Below are 7,148 nucleotides of genomic sequence, written 5' to 3'. Positions count from 1 at the left end.
ATTTTTCATTTAAATTTGTTTTTTTTTTATATTTTACTTTTTAAAAATATTATTTTCTTTTACTTCTGACACCTTTATTTTAGCAATTTCATGACAAAAATGTTTCGGTGAAAACGAAATATAATTCTATTCTTCATAAGCTCAGCTCTCACATAGGCCCTTACATACCTTTAAACATCGCACAAACACACCTTCACGTGTTTGCGTGCCCATCCAACTATTGATTTCGCTTTCAATTGAGTGCTGTACTTTTGCTGACGTCATTCGAAATGCTGCTAGCAGCCTCTGCAACAAATAATTGCCTTCGTTTTCGTTGTTCTTCGCTACTTCTGTGGCTCGCTGTCGCTGTCGCTGTTGCTGTTGCTGTTGATGCTGCCGCTGTACCATTTGGTTGACCTCATTTTCACATTGCATTGCTCTTGCGCTGTTTGGGGTGTTATTGTAAATTTATGAATTCACCAGGCTGCAGGGATAAATATTTACATTGATGGTAGTGCGAAATTTTATGATTGAGGTTATAGTTTAAGTGATGAATACTTATACATTGTGAATAACTTTTATTTATTGCAATATGCATATGTTTGCAGAATTAAGCATAAATAACTGCTGTGATATGTCGTAATTTACGGATGAAATATGTTTACCTTAATAGTTTATTGATGGTCCGAGTAAGTATGAAAGCATCGCTTCAATATTCGTTGAATATGATATGAGTATAACAGTATATGAGTATAACAGTAGGTCATATTCTTTCATTACATAGTATTCTAAGTTAGAATTAAACCTTTGAAGTTCTTAACTTTTTTTTGAGCACTGTTAGAACGCTATTTCTATCACTTTCACTTTGCTAAAAACATTTTATATAAGCAAAGGTCCCAACTTATACTACACGCGAGTAATATCGGTGCTCTAATCAAGTGTTCGAAGTCAACAATGAACTTCAAGTTGATTAAATAATAAACAAAAAAATATTACAAATTGCTATTGTACTCAATTTCCTAGATAAATACACAAGTATGTCTATAAATAATTATATTGCACTTTTATATATATATGTATATAGTATGTGCTACTTATCGCCTGTTGATTATTTCACCCACATTTCCTAAAGTTCCATAAAAGGAGATATTGCGTTGCAATGATTGGCCCCTTTCAGTCACTTGATAACATCACAACAACTCTTTATATAAAAATCTGCTAACACTTTAGAGTTCATGAACATTTTATTATCGATCTGTTTATTTAGATAACAGACAAACAACAGCAACAAAAATACAAAAATGCTTTATTGACACTTTTGCAAGTCAGATAACGAAAAATCACAGCGCAGTACCCTTTTTGTAGGAAATTTACTTTGTTGCGGTGTGTCATTAGCAAATAGCTCGCTGTTCTTGTTTTTGTGGTGGATTTGCAACAGCGCTTATTTCGTAGTGTTGCTGGTGTATTTGTAGAGTTAATTAATTAAATTAATGGAGAAAGAGATTGACTATATTTTGTTTGATATAAAGTTGGTTGAACTGTTAAGTGTAGTTAATTTGCCAACGCTGTTAGATGAAATCACAAATATGTAAATTTTTTTTTTCGTCTGTTCAATTAACATTTTGTAACATACTTAGTACGCTGTACATACATGTGCTGAAATGTAGGAAAGGCGGCGTAAAAGAATGAAGCTTGTTAATAGAAAAAAAAAAAAAAGTGTTTTGCTATTTGTGGAGAGAGACGGATGTTTTACCAGCAATATAAATTACTTTAATAAATTAGCTGCTGTACAGGAAGTTTTCATATGTACTGTAGTGGTTATGTACATATGTGTATATGAGGCTGTTGTGGCTTAGTTTCAACAGACGGCTGCCAAAAATGCCTACAAACTACAGATTTTCTCATTAAAACTAAGAGCTTTTGATAAAAAAAACAACTCCCAACATAAAGTTGATATTAAAAAACATACAAAAAATTAAAAGACAAACAAAAACAATAACAAGAAGACAAAAAGTTAAGAAGCTAGTATAGCCTGCAAATATAAAATGGCTTTCGTACAAAAAAAATGATTTTGATTCTTCAGTTTCTATGACAGCTATATGCTATAATGTTCCGATCTAGACATTATCTTCAAATATTTTAGCGTTACTTTAGAAAACAATTCAGGCGAAATTTCATGAAGCTACCTTCACAAATAAAGAAGTTTTTCTTACAAGAACTTGATATTGATCGTACAGTTTGTATGACAGCTATATGCTATACTGGTTCGATCTGAACAATTTCTTTCGATATTGTACCGTTAACTGTGGCAGTAATCCCTGCTAAATTTTGTTAAAATATTTAACGCATCAAAAAGTGTTTTCCTTATAAGAACTGGATTTTAAACGTTCAGCTTGTATGACAGCTAAATGCTATAGTGGTTCGATCTGAACAGTTTCTTCAAATATTGTAGCGTTGCTTCAGAAAATAATCCAGGCGCAATTTCATGAAGATATCGCGGCAAATAAAAGAGGTTTTCCTACAAGAACTGGGTTTTGATCGTTCAGTTTGTACGGCAACTATACGCTATAGAGGTGGATCCGAGAAATTAGCTGCGTTTTGGAAAGAAAAACACATGTGTGAAATTCCATGGCGATATCTCAAAATTTTGGGTGACTTATTCGCGTATGTACAGAGTGACTTAACAAACTATATACCCTGTTCGGTGTAAAAAAAAAACAACTAAAACTTAAAAATAAAAAATTAAAATAAAAAAAAATTTTAATGAGAAAGCGGCGCAGCCTAAAAGCTGTTAAAATTTTGACATTTCCGGCTGCTAAGCAATCAACTTGCTAACAACAAAGCCTCACAATTTTCCCAGGTAACGCTGAGACGATTCGCAGATTAAATGTGAACAAGTGGGAGCAGCTGGGAAGAAATCTATTACCACTACTATATACGGATATAAATATGTACATATATAAGTTCTGTATATTATATCAGCGCCTAACACAAAATTTACACACACACACACACCCGAGCACATATTTCATTACTCAACTTGACGCTAACTAGTTAGGGTCCCTTGTACCTGCCTGGCGCGCTTTAATGAAACGTCTCAGAATGCCACACTGAGTGGTTGATTAAAATTCGCTTTTGTTGTTTACGCTTGGCTGACGAATTCTCAGCAACAAGTTAGACATAGGCACAAACCCACGGTGCTTTTGGACGTCGCATAATTTGTGCGGCTTTTCGGCTGGGAAAGGGTTTTCTGTCGGCCGTCTACCTATGTATATATTTGCGCCATTAAAGTAATTCAAGCTGTAGTAATTTCACAAGCAACTAAGCGTGTTGGAAAACAAGGAACTTGGGTGATTAGTTGGGGTCATGAATGTCTGAACTTAACACGTTCCACACAAAGCATTTGCAGTGGTGTAATGTCAATGTCTGTCAGTTTCAAGTTCCCTAACATAAGTTGAGAGCTAATGCGCAGAAATATGTACATTATATGTATACCATATATATATTAAATTATGCTTCTATATATGTATGTATGTACTCAGCGACTTGTAGTCACATCAGTGGCGTCACGCATGCGTGCAGCACCTTCGTTTTTGCTCAGGAGTAAGTGAGGCGTCACATCATAATGCGTCGTCTGGCTTTGCCGTTGACTCTCCGGCTCACCCCACGCCGCCAGTAATATGCAATTTATTGCGACGGTCATGAGTAAACGTAAAATACAGACTTCGGTTGGTAACTTCGCTTGATGACCAATCGCACATAGCAAGAGTTATGTGTAGAAATTACTTGCAAATAAACGAATACAATAATTATAAAGTCCAAAAAGTGGTTACTGCGGGCAAACTGCGCCTGCGCACACACACCCACGCCCTTTATCTTTGTACTGTCGCATGTCGTTCAAGATAGCTGCAATTCCTTCTTACTTTCGAGCGTTCCCAAGCGCGGCTCCCACTCTCACGGCATATTCAGCAGGCAGTGTTGCGTGAATATCGCCGCTTGGCGGATCTGTTGGTCATACAGCGGGACACACGCCGCCTTACCTTCTTATATTTTATAGGTATGTATGGCATGTGTTTAGCTTTGGGTCGCCTTTGGAGGTGCACAAATTGTAAGTTCCACTTTGTTGGTTTTCTTTTGATTAGTTGTTGTTATTTATTGCAGATCGTTCTGCATTGTTGCGAGTCGACACATAGTCACGTAATCAAAACATACAAACATTATATGTATGCTGATGTTGTATTCCATTTATATTGTTGTTGTATTAAATGTTGTTTTTGTTGTTGTAATATGTTTACATCTCACGCCTCACACTCGCAGCTGGAACTCAGCACTATCGAGTTTGATTTAGGCATTGCCATGTCGCAAGCCAGTTGGGCGTTGGGGTTTCGACCCTCCGCTCTCCGGCGACCTGTAAAATTATAAAACACCCACCGTAACTCAAACAGAAAGAAATGTTATCAACTGCAGCTTTGCAATGCCGACAAAAGCAATCGAAGCGTACCGAAAACATTATGCAGTGACCGCAGCGATGACGCAATCCGAAATAAGAGCGGCGCCGCAGGCTACAAGTCAAAGCAATTCAATTTTTTTAAGGTTTGGGTGAAGAAAAACTACTTCCAGAGGAAACATTTCGACGCTCGAAAATTTAGGTGTCGTTTTTTTTTGGACTTTTTTCAGGTTGGTGCCTAATATCTCCCATTTTTGTTGTTGTTCTTGCATTCCACTAATTATTATGGGGAAGCCTACTGAGTTGGTTGTTCTTTGCCGGAGAAAAATTTGGAAACGTTTCCGTAGCGAAGACCCGTTATCCATGAGTACGGCTTTCGTATGCTAGCAGGTATTACTAGATTCTATAAATAACACGCATATTTACGCCAAATGAAGAATATTTGACCTGGTGTTGTCTTTTATCCAGAAACCGTTTCTGCTGAGGACTCTCGGTTGTCGCGAAGTGCTTTCGGATTGTAGCTGGTTGTTATTATTACCAGATCCAAGAACGAACTCGCGTTTATAAGGTGCTAAGAGTAAAATAGTTGAATCGGTATCGACCTTTATGTAGAAAAACTTGGAGCTCGTAGCTTATCTAGGTATATTGTGCAAAAAAACACAATTTTAAAGTTGTTATTCAACACGAAATTTCGAAATTTTAATCATGATATGGTAATTAGTAATCGCAAATTTAAAAAAAGTGGCAACACTGGTAAGAATTCCTGTGAAGTGAAATTGTTGTATTTAAAAGTCAGAAAATAAGTTTAAAGTGTTTGTAATGAAAAATGTCATATTTTTAAATGTAAGATGAAAAAAGTGGCAACTCTGGATGTCAAAAATGCTGTGAAAATAGATTTTTGTATGTAAGTAAAGTCAGCAAATATATTTTAAGTGTCTATACTGAATAACCGTCGCTTTTTTGAACGCAAGTTGAAAAAGGTGGCAACTCTGATTGTCTAAATTGATGTTAAAATAAACTTTTATATGTAAATAAAGTCAGAAAATATATATCAAGTGCTTATACTGAAGAAAAGTTGCTTTTTGGAACGTTAATTGAGTAAGGTGGCAACTATCGATGTCACAATTGCTGTGAAAGTAGATTTTTATATGCAAACAAAGTCAGAAAATATACTTCAAGTATTTATAAAGCCGAAATGCCACTTTTGGAAAAACAAATTGAAAAAGGTGGCATCTCTGGATGACAAAATTGTCGTGAAGAGAGATTTTTTTTTGTAAAAATAAAGTCAGAAAATATATTTCGATTGTTTATACTGAAGAAATATCGCTTTTTAAAGCGCAAATTGAAAAAGGTGGCAACTCTGGATGTAAAAATTTATGTGAAAATAAATTTTGTATATAAATAAAGCTTTCAAATATTTGTATTAATTTTTTTTAGTTTTGGAACCCAAGTTGAAAAATTTGGTAACACTGCGCTCTATGCATACATACAAACACAGTACATACATAATATGCAAGTATTCAAACAATTTTGTAACAATAGCTGCTTTTATTTGATTTCAAATCATGCATCATATGCCATCTATCATATTGTTATTATTGTGATTGCCGCGTACATACAGTAGCGTCGCCATAAACGGTTAGCGGCGATAAACTCGCTTTCAGTTATTGCAGCTAACGAGCTAACGACTGCTTAAATGACACTTTACTCGGTTATTTTTTTTTTTTTTGTATTTTAGTTAATAACACAATTTTAACGAATGTTGTTGTTGCTTTTGCTGTCGCTGTGATTATTATTCGATAGGCGTGCGAACAAGTTGACATTTTCGGTAATCGCTGATTGTGTGTCAGCTGTTTAACTACCAAAATGCATGCACACACACACAAAAAAAAAAGCGAATTAGCGGAGGTCTATGCGTCATGCCCATATTTATCACACGTACATATGAATATACATGTTATATGCATATACATGTATCTATTACTTAACATATTGTTTGTCTAGTGTGGCTAAGTGAGCGTAAACTAAACTGTCATTAGCAAATTAAACGCCTACCGAACAGCATTTAGCGACTTGTCTGCTACTTTTTCATGTATAAATATGTATGAAATAATTAATATATTATAAATGTGTCTATATATCAGTTAAAAATAAATAAATTGCGCAGGTGGCTGCTGCTGTCCATATAAATATGTTTATTTGTATGGAAATGGATTAGCATTGTTTAAACTATTTTTAAGTAATAAATTATCCATGAAAACTGCTCATGTCGGGTTGTTGTTCTGCATATTTCTACATGAAATACATTTACTATTTTTTGTTTGTGTTTTTATTTTTGTTGTTATTTAATTTGGCGGCTACCATAAGTTCCAAGTTTGCCAAGCCTATGAAGTTTGTGTGTGTCATGTCTGGGTGGTGTGTTTCCTTATGGATATCTAGCTATGTATGTATGTGGGTACGCACACGTTGTATGCGTCAATAGTAGTGCTTTAAAAAATTATTCGTAAATTGTCTACCCACTGTCTTAAGTATGGACGGTTATTTAATATGAGATTTTGTACGCTTTTATTGATATATAATATACAAATTTATAAATATGCAATAGCGGCAGACTTGGATACATACAAATATGGCAGGCAGCTAATTTCATATGTCAAAAGTTTAAAAGCATGTTAATTAAATATTAATTTTTTTTAATTAAGTTATTTGTAATATTTTTGTT

The 7,148-nt window shown here is 34.7% G+C and overlaps 1 protein-coding gene across 2 annotated transcripts in view; it reads left to right on the top strand.

Annotated features, from left to right (window-relative positions):
* The window catches only part of LOC108973809 (rap1 GTPase-activating protein 1), a 260,459-nt gene that overhangs the window by 237,254 nt on the left and 16,057 nt on the right, over positions 1-7,148 (top strand). The gene's annotated exons all lie outside the window — the stretch shown is intronic.

The sequence above is a fragment of the Bactrocera latifrons genome, unplaced genomic scaffold, assembly GCF_001853355.1.
Source record: "Bactrocera latifrons isolate USDA-ARS-PBARC rearing strain unplaced genomic scaffold, ASM185335v1 scaffold_50, whole genome shotgun sequence".
In the NCBI taxonomy this organism is placed as follows: Eukaryota; Metazoa; Arthropoda; class Insecta; order Diptera; family Tephritidae; genus Bactrocera; species Bactrocera latifrons.
Note: the sequence above shows the minus strand (reverse complement) of the source record. Positions and strands in the feature narration are given on the sequence as shown.